Source organism: Aotus nancymaae, unplaced genomic scaffold (genome assembly GCF_030222135.1).
Source record: "Aotus nancymaae isolate 86718 unplaced genomic scaffold, 86718_ANA_hifiasm-v0.15.2.pri h1tg000036l, whole genome shotgun sequence".
Classification (NCBI taxonomy): domain Eukaryota; kingdom Metazoa; phylum Chordata; class Mammalia; order Primates; family Aotidae; genus Aotus; species Aotus nancymaae.
In genome coordinates, this window is record NW_026988450.1 from 24,442,166 (window position 1) to 24,459,471 (window position 17,306).

The window sequence follows — 17,306 nt, forward strand, 5'->3', positions numbered from 1 at the left end:
GGAAAATGATATGAACTAAAACTGATTAGCACTAAAAGCAGAAGTGGATACATTGTAAAAATTCTTATTGCTCTACTTATTCCTTTGCAATGTGATGTTATAAACTTTCCCATCTAGTAATAGCATCTGCAGAAGAAGACTACATGAGGCCTATGAGAGAGCAGTTTATTAGAGATACTAGACATCAAGCAGTGCTGAAAATCACTGGAGGTTCATTTCAGGTAGAGTGGAGGGCCTTATCAACACCTTGTTAATCCCCTAGTCAAGATTAAGGACCATGGCCTGGAGTAAGGCTTACCAGCATTTTTCAATCTTGGCCCTACTGATACTGTGAACCAGATAATTCTTTGTTGTGTGGAGCTGTCTTGTGTATTGTAGTATGTTTACCAGCTTCCTTGGCCTCTACCTCCTAAATGCCTGTAGTGCCCACCACCCTAATTGTGACAACTCAAAATGTCTTCAGATATTGCCAAATGTCACTTGGGGAGAAAAATGATCTCCAATTGAAGACCACTGCTCTGCACTCACCCTAAAAAAGCCTGAAACCAAGTCATGACAAGATCTGTAGGCGAGACATATTCTGGAGGTTGATTTTTGCCAAGTCAGAGGTGCTTGGGAAACATCTTGGGCTTTTATGAGCCCTCCGTAGCAAAGCACAGGATGAAACGTACACAATTTAAAGGTGTCGAGTCAGTAACTGGACTGCCTACTAGAACAAGAATCAACATGCTTCAGAAAGAAGATAACAGAATCCAGAGTCTCTATAAGGTATCACTAACAATGTCCAGGACACAGTAAAAAATTACTAGACAAGCAAAATTACAGGACTATAGTTGAAAAAGGTAATAAATAGATACCTAAATGTTGGATTTAGCAAATACTTTAAAGCAACTAACAGACAATATATGTTTATAGAATTGAAAGAAAATGTCTGATTGAAAGATAGGAAATCATGGAAGAGAAATGAAAACCAGTAAAAGAAACAAAATGGAAATTTTAGAAAAATAATTAAGTGAAAAATTCATTGGATGGGCTTCACAGCAGATGGAAGATGGCAAAAGAAAGATAAAGAAACAGAACCTCAGGAATGTGGAAAATATCAACTGGTCTAATATATGTGTTATGGGAGTTCTAAAAAGAGAACAAAGAATGGGTGAGGAAATAAATGTATATATATATTTAAATAATGCCTTGTTTTCCCAAATTTGATGAAAAAACATTGACTCACTCATCCAAGAAAATCATCGAACTCAGTAAAAGATAAATACCGTGAAAGCCTCGCTTAGGCACATCGCTGTTGGACTGCTGAAAACAAAATCTTGAAAGCAGTCAGAAGGAAAAAAAGGGACATACACAAGAGAATGATGGCAAGAATGTGTCCTGACTTACCAGAAATCATGGAATGCAGATGACAATGAAAATGTCATGTCATTAAAGTGCTGGTGGGGTGGAAAGGGGTGGTGAGGGAATCCTGCCAATTCAAAATGTTGTATCCAGAGAAAATGCCCCTTGCAAACTTGGGCTTTTAATACACTTTATTTCAGATAAATTGAAGGTGAGAAAAATTGGATTCAGCAGGCCCCTGCAAAACAAAAAAATGCTAAAGGCTGGTGGAGAATGATAGAAAATGGAAAGCAAATCCACAGAGAGGGGAAAGAAAAGCACTGCCAGGAATGGCAAATAATAGGTGCACATAAAGACTTTTACTGCCTCATAGTTTCCTTAAAAGGTAATTGTTTAGAACAAGAATAATAGCATTATTGGGCCGGGCGCGGTGGCTCACGCCTGTAATCCCAGCACTTTGGGAGGCCGAGGCGGGTGGATCACGAGGTCAAGAGATCGAGACCATCCTGGTCAACATGGTGAAACCCCGTCTCTACTAAAAATACAAAGTATTAGCTGGGCATAGTGGCGCGTGCCTGTAATCCCAGCTACTCAGGAGGCTGAGGCGGGAGAATTGCCTGAACCCAGGAGACGGAGGTTGTGGTGAGCCGAGATCGCGCCATTGTACTCCAGCCTGGGTAACAAGAGCGAAACTCCATCTCAAAAAAAAAAAAAAAAAAAAAAAAAAAGAATAATAGCATTATTATGTAAAATATAAATTTCTGGGCTCTATAATATATGTAGAAGTTAATATATGAAAAAAAGCACAAAGGTTGGGGGCAGTGGATGAACGGAATTATACTATTGTAAATCTATTAGGTTAGTGACATAAAGAATGAAGTGTGAGGACAAATGTGTCAAGGGTGTGAAAATGCAAAGGGCATATTAATAGATAGCTATAACTATTTTGAGACACACCAGAGTTAGAGGGACTTTCATTTTAAGACTTAACAATAGGCTGGTCTGAGTGCAGTGGTGTTTACAACTAATTGATCACAATCAGTTACAGATTTTTTTTTTTTGTTTCTTCTCCACTTCCACTGCTTAACTTGACTAACCTTAAAAAGGAAAGACAAGAAATTTATAGCATTCAACTTAGTATGGTTTTGGCATAAATTGATATACATATCAATGGCACAGTACAGAGAATCCAGAATAGACCTTCCATGTATGGTCAACTTTTTTTCTTTTTAAAGCATGGGAGTCAATTCTGTTTTATTGGGAAAAAAGAGTCTTTCCAAAAGGTGACACTGGAATAAGTATATATCCACATTAAAAACATATACCTCAATATTAATCTTAAACTGTACACAAAAATTACTTTGAAATCTGTAATGGACCTAAACAGAATAGCTAAAACTATAAACCTTCCAGAAGAAGATTAAACTTTTCTATGTTGGGACTGGAAAAGACTACTAGAAAGGACATAGAAAAGTCAAAGTTATAACTGCCTGTTTTCTGAAAGACACCATTAAGAAAATGAAAAGGGAAACCACAGATGGGTAAGAATATTCACAATATACATACATAACAAAGGACTTATAGTCAAAATATATAAAGTGTACCTCCAATTCATTAATTACACAACAAACAACTCAAAAATGGGCAAAAGCTTGAATAGATGCTTCACAAAGAGGATATGTGAATGGCCAGTAAGCATACACAAAGATGCTCAACATTGTTATTTATTAAATCTCATGTAACAATTGGATTTAGTTGGAAATCAAATGTGCCAATCATTATACCAACATAGAAACTATTCATATACAGCCTAAGCCAAATGCAAATGAAAACCACAATAAGGTACTAGTTTGTATTTACTAGACTGGATAAAATTAGAAAGGCTGACAATACTATTTGTTGACAAGGATATAGAGGAACTGGAACTTTTATAAATTACTTAAAAAAGATAAAATTCACATCTGCTTCAGAGAACAGTTAGGCAGTTCCTTATAAATTAAACATTCAGATTATATATGATCTAACAATCCCACTGTTAGGTATTTATCCCCAAGAAATGACAACCAATATCCACATGTATATACAGGCTTTAACATAACTGTTTATAGCTGCTTTATTACTAATAGCCAATAACTGGAAACTATCCAAAGGTACATTGTGGATGAATGAATAAAAAAACTGCTCTGTTCATACAGTGGAGTACAATTGATAGGTTAAAAAAAGGACAAATCATTAATATGTACACTAATATAGATGAATTTCAAAAAGCATGCTGTGTGAGGCAGTAATGGGTTCACACATCTTACTTAAACCCAAGGATGACCATCAGTGGCCCAGAGCCCTGAACTTGTCCTGTGTCTGACATGAGTGAGAGGCCCCCAAAATCAGTGTATCAGTGCCATTTTGGCAAACTAATCTCATGTGAGCATGTGAAAGAAAAACTGTGCAGGACAGTGGGAATGATTTGCCTACTAGGCCACTCTCCTAGAACTGGACCTGACCGTGGGACTCCAGGTTAGTCTCCTAGGCGCACATGCTAGTGTTTCTTAGGGCATCTGGTGACCCCACATATAGGTTAGATGGAGAGTATCCAAAATGGGAGAAATGGGGCCAGGTTCCCTGCAGCTTCTAGTTCGAGCTCAGGGTTCTTTACCTGGTTGACATTGCTGGCCCCAGCCAGTCCCACACACCTGGGATGGATTGAGAAAATATTGGGAAACACTCTAAAGTGGCGCCCTCCCTGGGGTGTGGAACCCACACTTCTTGCTTGAGTTTAAGGGCAGTACTGGGAGTTGGTTCAGTGGGCTACCCTTGATTGATGAGGGTTGACAGAAGATACTGCCATCAAACTAGCATCAATATTCTCAACTTAGTAATACTGCCAAAGGATTCTGAGCTAGCAGAGGCCAGGTGGCAGCACGTAACCAACAGAGGAAAGGTGTACATAACTACCAAATGAGGAGGACCTCAGGTAAGTATAATACAAATAGGAGCCCTTGGCCCATACATAGCTATCCCATTTCTGTTTCCACCTGGGGCTCTCACTCACACATACGTATATATCCCAATATGCACGTTTCATACTGAGCAACTACACAACCCACTTCCTCAGGGCCACCTCTTGGGTTTACAGGAATTCATACTAGGAGCATGATCTACTCTTGATAGGAAAGAGTTAGGGAAGTGTTGCATGTAGGTTCTAGACATGGGCTCAGGGCTAATTGGGCAGGGAATTTTGTAGTCCCTGGTCCTCAGAGTATTGCTTTGGAGTGGTGATGTGAGCCCTGGGAGGCCCTGTCCTCTTGGTCCTGTGGACTCTTACAGGGAGGGTTTTGGTTGGAGCCTGGAGCAGTCTTCCATTAAATGTGGGTCACAAAGAGATCCAAGGCAGGGGTCATGTTTGTCCGACTTTCAGAGTGATAGTGTACATTGAGGAAAGGGTGCTACTCAGGCTTTTTGAGGGCAGTTGGAACCCTCATATGAATTTCCTGGCATGTGGAGTAAGGGCCACTGTGTAGGAAGGGCCAAGTAGAGGCCAATGATGTTGCAAGAGGGTCCTGCAACACCACAGACCAAAATGGCAAACTAGAAACCAGGTTGCATCCTCAGAGGAATTTCAGAGATGAGTGTTGCCATCAAAAACTTAAAGGATACAGGGGTAGTGGTTCCCTGTTCACACCTGTTCCCTGTTCACCTGTTTAGACCTTGCAAAACTCAATGGTTCATGGTGGATGATTGTATTGTTACAATAAATTTAACCAAGTAGGAACCCTAATTGTAGCTGCTTTGCCAGCTGTGGTATCTTTATTGAGACATGAAAACTTCTTCTGGCATTTGAAATGCAGCTTGTTAACTTGCAATTCCCATATTAAAAATGATAGAAAGCCCTGTCTTTTATGTGGGAAAGACAAGAATACACCTTTCCTGTCTTGCTCCAGGGCTATGTTAATGTTCTTACTCTGCATCTTAACATAACAGGGATCTGGATCAGTTCAAAAGTCTTTTTAATGTCAAGCTGGTCCTCTTCTGTGGTGACAAGTTCTTTTGACTTGGATAGAGGTTAGTAGGAAGTACTCTATTTGCCCAAGAATGACATATGTCAGAGGAGCAAAACATCCTAAACAGGCACAGAGACCTGCCTCAATGGTAAAGATTTTGGGGGCCAAGTGATCTGGGAGTATGCAGGGACTTCCAACATAAAAGGCCAATTGTGCCTTAAACCCTCTACTCCTAAGAAAGGCGTAACACTTGGGTGGCCGGTTTTGGATTTTGAAAGCCGGATACACTGCACTTGGAATACTGCTCTGATTCACTTGTGGATTGACAGCAGTTTTGAGTGGGGTCAGAGCATGGGTGGATCTGTAGCAGGATCAGGCTATGGTGTAAATGGCCTTGCTTCACGGGCTTTGTGAACCCCGCTGATGATGCTTGTGAGGTGAAAATACTTTCCTTCTTTTATGAAGAAGTTGTAGTCATCAGAGACAAAAGCCCACAAAGACACTACCAATTAGGATGAATATTGCGTGAGATTCATGGTATAAAAATATTGCATTGAAATGATTAGTGACTAGTCTTTCATCTACTATTCTTAGTTTACAGATGAGTAATCTGAGATACAGGAAAAGTAACTTGTCCCCAAACACAGGCTTTTCTAATTGGTGAATAATTCTAGAAGTCAAGTCTCCTAAATCCTTGATAACACTGTGCAGCAAAATTTGCCTAGAATGAGTTTTAAAAATTTATGCTTGCACATTTAAAGACATAGGTCACCTTACAGAGTCTTTTATTTTTCACCAAAGGGGCATGTTCAGTGTATTTCTCCACTTTAAAATTCCTTTATATATGCAAATAAATTTATATTCAGAGAGAGATTTAAAAGCAATTCTAGGGATAAAATATTTAGAATTCTTTGTAAAATAAAATAATCATTCTATGAGTTTTTTTGGTAGTTTAAGCATGTAAGTCTAAAGACATTGGACATCATTTAAAAGATAAAATAAAAATAATTTTTATTTAACCATCTTCAAGTTTAAGTCTATGGAACCGACAATATTGCAGTTAAGGCCCAGGTGTATAATTTTGTCTAATCAAGATAAAATACCATGATTTTTCTCTGGGACTTTTCCACTAGCTCAATCCAGTGCTTAAAAATGCTCCTGCCTTTTATTACAGTGGAGTTAAATTCAATCTCTTCCCTATTGATAGTCTTAAATAAAGGATTCCTAATCCATTATTTAACCAATTCCAGTTTAATTTAACTAATTCCAGTGCAATTTTCTTTGGCAAGTGACAGCACATCAGTGATTGCCTAGGGATTGGAATAGGTGAGGGAGAGAGGGATTACAAAGGGGGATGAAGTAATGTGGGGGTGATGGATGTTATTTGAGTGTGTGTATGTGCTGATGATAAATGAGTGTATTCACAGTCAAAATTTATCAGATCGTTTATTTCTATCCATTATACCTCAACAAAGCTGTTTATATTATCTGACCCAATAATTTGAGTTTTAAGACTGTTTTGTTAAAATAATTACAAACGTGTACAGAGATATACGAATAAAGATGTGTGTGGTAGCAGAGTTTGTAACAAAAAAACTGGAAACAATCTTATTAGTAAGAAAATTATTAAACTAGTTATGGTAATCCGTAATATGCAGTTATTATGACTAAGTGGAAAGATCATCAAAAGCAGATTGAAGATTCATAGATATGTATATTATGTGTGATTTCATTTATGTAAAAATAAGCAAGTAGTGCTAGGTGTGGTGGCTTGCGCCTGTAATCCCAGCACTTTGGAAGGCTGAGGTGGGCAGATCACTTGAGGCCAGGAGTTTGAGACCAGCCTGGCCAACATGTCGAAACCTCATCCTACTAAAAATACAAGAATCAGCTGGGAATTGTGGCAGGTGCCTGTAATCCCAGCTAGTGAGGAGGCTGAGGCGGGAGAATCGCTTTAACCTGGAAGGTTTCATTTCAGTGAGCTGAGGTCATGCCATTGCACTCCAGCCTGGGTGACGGAGTGAGACTCTATCTTAAACAAAAAAAGTAAGTACACATGAAAAAATTACCACTGACACTCCTAATAGTGGCTGATTCTGGAGAGATGATTGGAATTGTGCAGGGATATGTGTGAGAGAGGTCTTAAACTTTTTACTTTATAGTCCATGTTTTGTATCAGTAGTTTGCCTATCTTTGAGAGGTCACTCCTCTGCTTTCTCTTTCATTTCCTCTAATATTGGCCACTATGCTGGGGTACATTACCAACTAAACCTTGGTTTTGTTTTGTTTTTACTGTTTTCTAGTTTTCAAAATAGTGGGTTGGTTCCCTAGTATGCTTCAAAGATGACCGATGAGGGTTTTCTTGGTACTGTTTTGTACTCAGGGATTTAAACTTATTTCACATAGTTCAATCTATTGCCTTTATTATTTTACAGATGCTCAAATTGTCCTATCTTTGGCCACTCTAAGCTATTCAAACTGGCTCCTGAGTTCTTTTCTTATCCAATTGTATTAATTGGATGCTTCCTTGATTTCTGGTATGATGAGGCACTTCAAGCTCATGTTTTACATTTTTTGCCCCAGACTGGAATCAGCTGCTTTTCTAAAGAGCCCTAGTTTCTGGTAGTGGGAAATTATAAGAAGTTTCTTCATTGCTATTGGTTTGATTTTTTTTTTTCAAGACATTTTCAGTGGTTAGAACTTGGTATGTTCTAAATATTTAAAAGCATGAAGTCATAATATGATTCTATTCTCTAGCTAACATATTGTTAGATAACTTGGGTATTAAAAAAGAACATAGAAAATGGTATCACTGATTGTTACAACTGATCATCATATACTAGTTTAATTATAGTTTACTAATTTTGCCTAAGAAGAAAAAAAGTTGAGTAACATGCTTTGAATTAATCCTGAATTTATCATGCTTTTTTTTTCTTTGGCAAATACCACTTCTAAATTCTCTTTATCTGTGTTAAATGATTATACTAAATACATGACTTGGATCTTAAAATAGTATCTAGAAAAATAATTAATGCAAAACAAATGGAAGGCTGGAGCTTTTGTTTTCATCTATAATTCGGATGAAATTGTAACTTTTTTTCTGTTTAGAATTTTACTTTTTTTTTTCCTGAGTATGTATCAGCTTGGAAGTTTGAACTATTCAGGTGTATAATTTTTGGATTATTAATTTTGCCTATCTTATCATTTAGTTCAATTACTCTCTGTTTGGAATCTCTTCCTGTCAAGAGTTCTATGCTTTTTACTCTTATTTGTTAAATTAAAATTTTAGAATTCATGACATTTGAATACAATTTAAGCTAAAAACAAAACATAACAGACTTGTTCCTCAATTTGCTTACAAATCCATCAGCTTACAAAATGTTCATAAAACTTTCCAATACTTTTTATAGAACTGGGTTAAGTCTGGGTCTTTTCAAGATATATCATTCAAGTTGACCAAAGTTCCATGAAACATGACATTTTGTTGCCCTGAGTGCTTGCATACAAACTTATTTAAACACATCCAAATCCAGAGTGACCTTTCAGTACCTTCGTTAGCTCCTCCAAAATTGGGTTGGGGGAAATCTTAAACTCAATTCAAATTAGCTTGCTTTGCGAAATTTCACCTGTTTTCAGGTTTCTGCTGGCTTTCAGCCCAACATTTAACTCAGTTCAGGTTTATTTAAAAACCAGATGGTATTGGCCTTTAAATTGACCTGGACTTGTTCCAAATGCATTCCACTGAAACTGCAGCCTGGGTTAGTTAAAAGCTCATCTCTAGAAATCCCATTTCTTCTCTTGAGAGAGAAGAATCTGGCTGCATTTTGAGTAGTAGAACTGATTTCAAAAGTTTTAGACTTAATAATCTGTTTTTCAATTTCTACAAATATTTCCATCTTTAATTTAAAAATGTGTTTCTCTAGCAAAAGAGAATCCAACACTATCTGTAAGCCATGACAGAAATCTCATTTCCAAATCTTTCTTTTCATCTTCCTCTGATCAGAGGCTTAATCACCTCGTTATCTACATCCTCTGACATTAATGAGCCATACCTCTTCTCCACATTCTCTCCATGTGGTTGGAAGAAGTTATTTTTCTCTTAGTTTGCCAGTTTACCAGGTTTGGTTTCTAGCTGCACCTCTTGCCGATTTACTTCTTCCATGAAGCCTTCCAATCAAAATCTATGAAACGCCAGAAAGGAAATGCATAAACTCACAAATATAACAGACTTTTTTTCCAACCTGTGAATCAACCCTGCATCTTGGTGGATGTAGGTGTCTGAGCAGTAAGGTTGTTTAAGTCTCCTGTTGTCACATAACACACATGAATCCAACCCTTAATTCCAAGGCACAGATTTCCTGCGTCTGAAATGATGAGAATAACCATTTTATTATTTACCTCACAGGAACTTCTTATTTGGAATACAATCAGCTGAATTCAGACAATGCACTGATAACTGCTTGATTTTTAAAACATTCTGTTTATTTAAAAAATGATTTATTGAATTTAGTCCATTAATAGATAATGTAAGTTAACACTTTCTTCCCTGAGAAGATTGTGTGTTCACACCTCTTGTAGCTCCTGGTAATTCACTTCAATGGGGTAAATAACAACTGGCAATAACAAACTGTATTACACAATTTTAAAAAATTATTCTCAGGCAACCTCTTTTCAACCACTGTTTTGCTTCCAGAGCCCACGCATGAACAATTTTTATATTTTTCCAAAGTAAAAATTGTTTTCTTCAGGTCTTTTCTTTCCACTAGGAAGTCATGTTTTCCCTGTGAATGGAACTTAAACCCCAATTGTTCAACTCTAAATTCAAAACCCACAGAATTTGGCCTAAAGTAAACAAAACACATTCATTCTCTTGTTTCTAATTGCTTGAAATTCTATCCAGGTTTTCCAAAAGTTGATTGAGTCTTACCAACATTTTCTATGAACCACACATTGATTTTGAGTTTACAGAGAAACCCCAAACCTCTAGAAATAAACCCCACATCAAGAAGGTTTCATTTGGTTTCAGGTTTCACTACAAAAATTCAATATAACTTCATTAAAAAAGCACTAAGCAACATTGGAAGAAGTTGATCTCTGTCGCCAATGAAGTGCCATGCTTGTGTATCATTGTGTAGCTTCACCGACTTACATCTTTATGTCTTGAGTAAAATCCACTCTATATTTTGCAGTTATTACAACTCTGCCCATTTTATTTATAGCTAAAGTCGCAATACTGACCTTACATGTTGAAATTACACTAAAGAGTATACTAAGGAACAATATTATAGGGATATGGATCTATTCCAAACTACAGTTGAATGCTTTGCTAGCAAAGCAAATGAGATGGTTGTTAATGAGCTAAAACACTAATCTATTAACTTCTAAAATAGCTAGAATCACAGAACTGGAGGGGACTTAAAGGATTTTTTAAAAAAATCATGGTACATCTTCTGTGGTAGGAATTAGATGTTACCAAACCCAAGTCTCTTATTTTATGGAGAAAGTGTTAACTGGTATATACATCTTTTCTTCTTCTTTTTTTTTAAATTATACTTTAAGTTTTGGGATACATGCGCAGAATGTGTAGGTTTTTTACATAGGTATACACGTGCCATAGTGGTTTGCTGCACACATCAACCCATCATCTACATTAGGTATTTCTCCTAATGCTATGCCTCCCTAATCCCCCCAACCCCCGACAGGCACCGACGTGTGATGTTCCTCTCCTTGCGTTTATGTGTTCTCATTATTCAACTCCCACTTATGAGTGAGAATGTGGGGTGTTCTGTTTTCTGTTCCTGCGTTAGTTTGCTGAGAATGATGGTTTCCAGCTTCATTCATGTCCCTGCAAAGGACATGAACTCATCCTTTTTTATGGCTACATAGTACTCCATGGTGTATATGTGCCACATTTTCTTTATCCAATCTATCATTGATGCGCATTTGGCTTGGTTCCAAGTCTTTGCTATTGTGAGTAGACCACAATCAACATACATGTGCATGTGTCTTTATAGTAGAATAATTTATAATCCTTTGGGTATATACCCAGAAATGGGATTACTGGGTCAAAGATCTGGTTCTAGATCCTTGAGGAATTGCCACACTGTCTTCTACAAGGGTTGAACTAATTTACACTCCCACCAACAGTGTAAGAGCATTCCTATTTCTCCACATCCTCTCCATCATTTGTTGCTTCCTGACTTTTTAATAATTGCTGTTTCTAACTGGCGTGAGATGGTATCTCCTTGTGGTTTTGATTTGCACTTCTCTAATGACCAGTGGATGATGAGCTGTTTTTCCTATCTTTGTTGGTTGCATAAATGTCTTCTTTTGAGAAGTGTCTGTTCATATCCTTCACCAACTTTTTGATAGGGTTGTTTTTTTTCTTGTAAATTTATTTAAGTTCCTTGTACATTTTGGATATTAGCCCTTTGTCAGATGGATAAACTGCAAAAATTTTCTCCCATTCTGTAGGTTGCCTGTTCACTCTGATGATAGTTTATTTTGCTGTGCAGAAGCTCTTTAGTTTAATTAGATCCCATTTGTCAATTTTGGCTTTTGTTGCCATTGCTTTTGGTGTTTTAGTCATGAAGTCTTTGCCCATGCCTATGTCCTGAATGGTATTATGTAGCTTTTCTTCTAGGGTTTTTATAGTTTTAGGTTTTATGTTTTAAGTCTTTAATGGCCCCTTTTTTGGTTCCATATGAAATTTAAAGTAGTTTTTACAATTCTGTGAAGAAAGTCAATGGTAGCTTGATGGAGATAGCACTGAATCTATAAATACTTTGGACAATATGGACATTTTCATGATATTGATTCTTCCAATCCATGAGCATGGAATGTTTTTCCATCTGTGTCCTCTCTTATTTTCTTGAGCAGTGGTTTGAAGTTCTCCTTGAAGAGGTCCTTCACAGCCCTTGTAAGTTGTATTCCTAGGCATTTTATTCTCTTTGTAGCAATTGTAAATGAGAGTTCACTCATGATCTGGCTCTCTGTGTATTATTGGTGTAGGAATGCTTGTGATTTTTGCACATTGATTTTGTATCCTGAGACTTTGCTGAAGTTGCTTATCAGCTTAAGGAGATTTGGGGCTGAAACAATGGGGTTTTCTAAATATACAGTCATGTCATCTACATACAGAGAAATTTGACTTTCTCCTGCCTATTTGAATACGCTTTATTTCTTTCTCTTGCCTGATTGCCCTGACCTGAACTTCCAATACTATGTTGAGTAGGAGTGGTGAGTCCTTGTCTTGTGCCAGTTTTCAAATAAAAGGCTTCCAGCTTTTGCCCATTCAGTATGATATTGGCTGTGGGTTTGTCATAAATAACTCTTATTATTTTGGGATACATTCCATCAATACCTAGTTTGTTGAGAGTTTTTAGCATGAATAGGTGTTGACGTTTATTGAAGGCCTTTCCTGCATCTATTGAGACTAATTTATTTGTTATTGGTTCTGTTTATGTGATGGATTACATTTATTGATTTGCATATGTTGAACTAGCCTTGCGTCCCAGGGATGAAGCTGACTTGATCGTGGTGGATAATCTTTTTCATGTGCTAATGTATTTGGTTTGCCAGTATTTTATTGAGGATTTTTGCACTGATGGTCATCAGGGATATTGGCCTGAAATTTTCTTTTGCTCTTGTGTCTCTGCCAGGTTTTGGTATCAGGATGATGCTGGCCTCATAAAATGAGTTAAGGAGGAGTCCTTCTTTTTCTATTGTTTGGAATAGTTTCAGAAAGAATGGTACCAGCTCCTCTTGGTACCTCTGGTAGAATTTGACTGTTAATCTGTCTGGTTCTGGGCTTTATTTTGGTTGGTAGGCTATTAATTGCTGCCTCAATTTCAGAACTTGTTATTGGTCTATTCAGGGGTTTGACTTCCTCCTGGTTTAGTCTTGGGAGGGCGTAAGTAAGTGTCCAGGAATTTATTCATTTCTTCTAGATTTCCTAGTTTATTTGCATAGAGGTGGTTATAGTATTCTCTGATGGTAGTTTGAATTTCTGCGGGATCAGTGGTGATAATCTTCTTTATCATTATTTATTGTGTCTATTTGATTCTTCTCTCTTTCTTCTGTATTAGTTTGGCTAGTGGTCTATCTATTTTGTTAATCTTTTCAAAAAAACCAGCTCCTGGACTCATTGATGTTTTGAAGGGTTTTTCATGTCTCTATTTCCTTCAGTTCTGCTCTGATCTTAGTTATTTCTTATTTCTGCTAGCTTTTGAATTTTTTTGCTCTTGCTTCTCTAGTTATTTTAATTGTGATGTTAGGGTGTCAATTTTAGACCTTTCCTGGTTTTTCCTGTGGGCAGTTAGTGCTATAAATTTCCCTCTAACCACTGCTTTAGCTGTGTCCCAGAGATTCTGGTACATTGTGTCTTTGTTCTCATTGGTTTCAAAGAACTTATTTATTTCTGCTTTAATTTCATTATTTATCCATTAGTCATTCAGGAGCAGGTTGTTCAGTTTCCCTATAGTCGTGAGGTTTTGAGTGAGTTTCTTAATCCTGAGTTCTACTTTGGTTGCACTGTGGACTGAGAGACTGTTATGATTTCTGTTCTTTTGCATTTGCTGAGGAGTGTTTTACTTCTAATTATGTGTTCAGTTTTAGAATAAGCACAATGTGGTGTTGAGAAGAATGTATATTCCATTGATTTGTGGTGAAGAGTTCTGTAAATGTCTATTAGGTCTGCTTGGTCCAGAGCTGAGTTCAAGTCCTGAGTATTCTTGTTAATTTTCTGTCTCGTTGATCTGTCTAATGTTGACAGTGGGGTGTTAAAGTCTCCCACTATTATTGTGTGGGAGTCTAAATCTCTTTGTAGGCCTCTAAGAACTTGCTTAATGAATCTAGGTGCTCCTGTATTGGGTGTATATATATTTAGGATAATCAGCTCTTCTTGTTGCTTTGATCCCTTTACCATTATGTAATGCCCTTCTTTGTCTTTTTAAATCTTTGTTGTTTTAAAGACTTTCCTACTTTTTTTGCTTTCCATTTGTTTGTTAAATCTTTCTCCATCCCTTTATTTTGAGTCTGTGTATGTCTTTGCATGTAAGATGGGTCTCCTGAGTACAGCACACCAATGGGTCTTGACTCGTAATCCAATTTGCTAGTCTGTGTCTTCTAACTGGGGCATTTGGCCCATTTACATTTAAGGTTAATATTGTTATGTTTGAATTTGATCCTGTCATTATGATGCTAGCTGGTTATTTTGACTGTTAGTTGATGCAGTTTCTTCATAGCATTGAGGGTCTTTACAATTTGGTATATTTTTGTGGTGGCTGGTACTGGTTGTTCCTTTCCATGTTTAGTGCTTCCTTCAGGAGTTCTTGCAAGGCAGGCTTGGTGGTGACAAAATCTGTCAGCAGTTACTTGTCTGTAATGGATTGTAATTCTCCTTTGTCTATGAAGCTTAGTTTGGCTGGATATGAAATTCTGGGTTGAAAATTCTTTCCTTTAAGAATGTTGAATATTGGCCCCCACTCTCTTCTGGCTTGTAGGGTTTCTGCAGAGTGATCCATTGTTAGTCTGATGGGCTTCCCTTTGTGGGTAACCCAATCTTTCTCTCTGGCTTCCCTTAACGTTTTTCTTCATTTCCACCTTGGTAAATCTGGCAATTATGTGTCTTGAGGTTGCTCTTCTCGAGGAGTATCTTAGTGGTGTTCTCTATATTTTCTGAATTTGAATGTTGGCCTGTCTTGCTAGGTTGGGGAAGTTCTCCTGGATAATACCCTGAAGAGTATTTTTCAGCTTGGTTTCATTCTCCCCATCACTTTCAGGTACATCAATCATATGTAGATTTGGTCTTTTCACATAGTCTTATATTTCTTGGAGGTTTTGTTCATTTCTTTGCACTCTTTTGTCTCTAATCTTGTCTTCATGCTTTATTGCATTAAGTTGATCTTCAATCTCTGATATCCTTTCTTCTCCTTGATCAATTTGGCTATTGATACTTGTGTATGCTTCATGAAGTTCTAGTGTTGTGTTTTTCAGCTCCATCAGGTCATTTATGTTTCTAAACTGGTTATTCTAGTTAGCAATTCCTCTAACCTTCAAGGTTCTTAGCTTCCTTGCATTGGGTTAGAACATGCTCCTTTAGCTCAGAGGACTTTGTTATTATCCACTTTCTGAAGTCTACTGTTAATTCGTCAAACTCATTCTTTGTCCAGTTTTGTTCCCTTGCTGATGAAGAGTTGTGATCGTTTGGAGGAGAATAGGCATTCTGGTTTTTGGAATTTTCAGGCTTTTTGTGCTGGTTTTTCCTCATCTTCATGGATATATCTACCTTTGGTCTTTGATGTTGGTGACCTTTGGATGGGGTTTCTGTATGGCCATACTTTTTGTTGATGCTGATGCTATTCCTTTCTGTTTGTTAGTTTTCCTTCTAACAGTCAGGACCCTCTGCTACAGGTCTGCTGGAGTTTGCTGGATGTTCACTCCAGATCCTATTTGCCTGAGTATATCACCAGCAGAGGCTTCAGAACAGCATAAATTGCTGCCTCTTCCTTGTTCTGGAAGCTTTGTCCCAGAGGGGCATTCACCAGATGCCAGCCAGAGCTCTCCTGTATGAGGTGTCTGTTGATTCCTGCTGGGTAGTTTCTCCTAGTCAGGAGGCATGGGGGTCAGGAACCCACTTGGGGAGGCAGTCTGTTCCTTAGCAGATCTCTAGCACTGTGTTGGGAGATCCTCTGCTCTCTTCAGAGCTGGCAGGCAGGAACGTTTAAGTCTGCTGAGGTTGTACTCACAGCCGCCACAACTCTCAGGTGCCCTGTCCCAGGAAGATGGGAGTTTTATCTATAAGCCACTGACTGGGGCTACTGCCTTTCTTTCAGAGATGCCCTACCCAGAAAGGAGGAATCTAGAGAGGCAGTGTGGCTGCAGCAGCTTTGCCAAGCTATGATAGGCCCCTCTGAGTCTGGTCTTCCTGGCAGCTTTGTTTGCACTGTGAAGGGAAAAACACTGACTGATGCCTCAGTAATGGTGGATGCCCCTCCTCCCACCAAACTCGAATGTCCTAGGTTTACTTCAGACTGCTGTGCTGGCAGCAAGAATTTTAAGCCAGTGGGTCTTAGCTTGCTGGGCTCCATGGGCGTGGGATCCATTGAGCTAGACCACTTGGCTCCCTGACTTCAGCTCCCTTTCCAGGGGAGTGAACAGTTCTGACTCACTGGCTTTCCAGGCACTACTGGGTATGAAAAGAAACTGCTGTACCTAGCTTGGGATAAGGAATGATGATATAAGATAAAAAGCCCTCAGAGAATTTTAGATGGAAAAACTTGGCCCCAAATTTTTGTTTAATGTGCCTAAACTATGTGAAATATCCTGGATCAAAATGTTCTGAATAGCCTAGAAAAATGATAATGAATACTTTGGGCCTTTTTATTGTGACCAAGGAAAGAAAACATAAGCGGCAGAAATTTAAAAAGAAACTTCTGTGGACTTGGACTATTCAAGTGTTTAGTGTTGATCTGGGAGAATAACAAAATATATGTTTAATTAAAAAATGAAACTTCTGCCAACAAAAAGTAGGTCATTGAATATTGCTATAACTAGTTATGAAAAGAACTATTGTAAATCTTTAAGTTTTGCAACACTCAAGTTTAATTAAATGAGGGCAACTGCCTTTAGTAGGACACATGTATCTGTGAATACTTTTTTTTTTTTGAGACAGAGTCTCACTCCATCACCAGGCGCCAGGCTGGAGTGCAGTGGCACGACCTTGGCTCACTGCAACCTCCACCTCCCAGGTTCAAGCAATTCTCCTGCCTTAGCCTCCCAAGTAGCTGGGACCACAGGCATGTGCCACCACGCCCAGCTAGTTTTTTTGTATTTTTAGTAGAGACGGGGTTTCACCATGTTGGCCAGGATGGTCTCGATCTCTTGACCTCATGATCTGCCCGCCTCGGCCTCCCACAGTGCTGGGATTACAGGCATGAGCCACCGCGTCTGACCTCTGTGAAT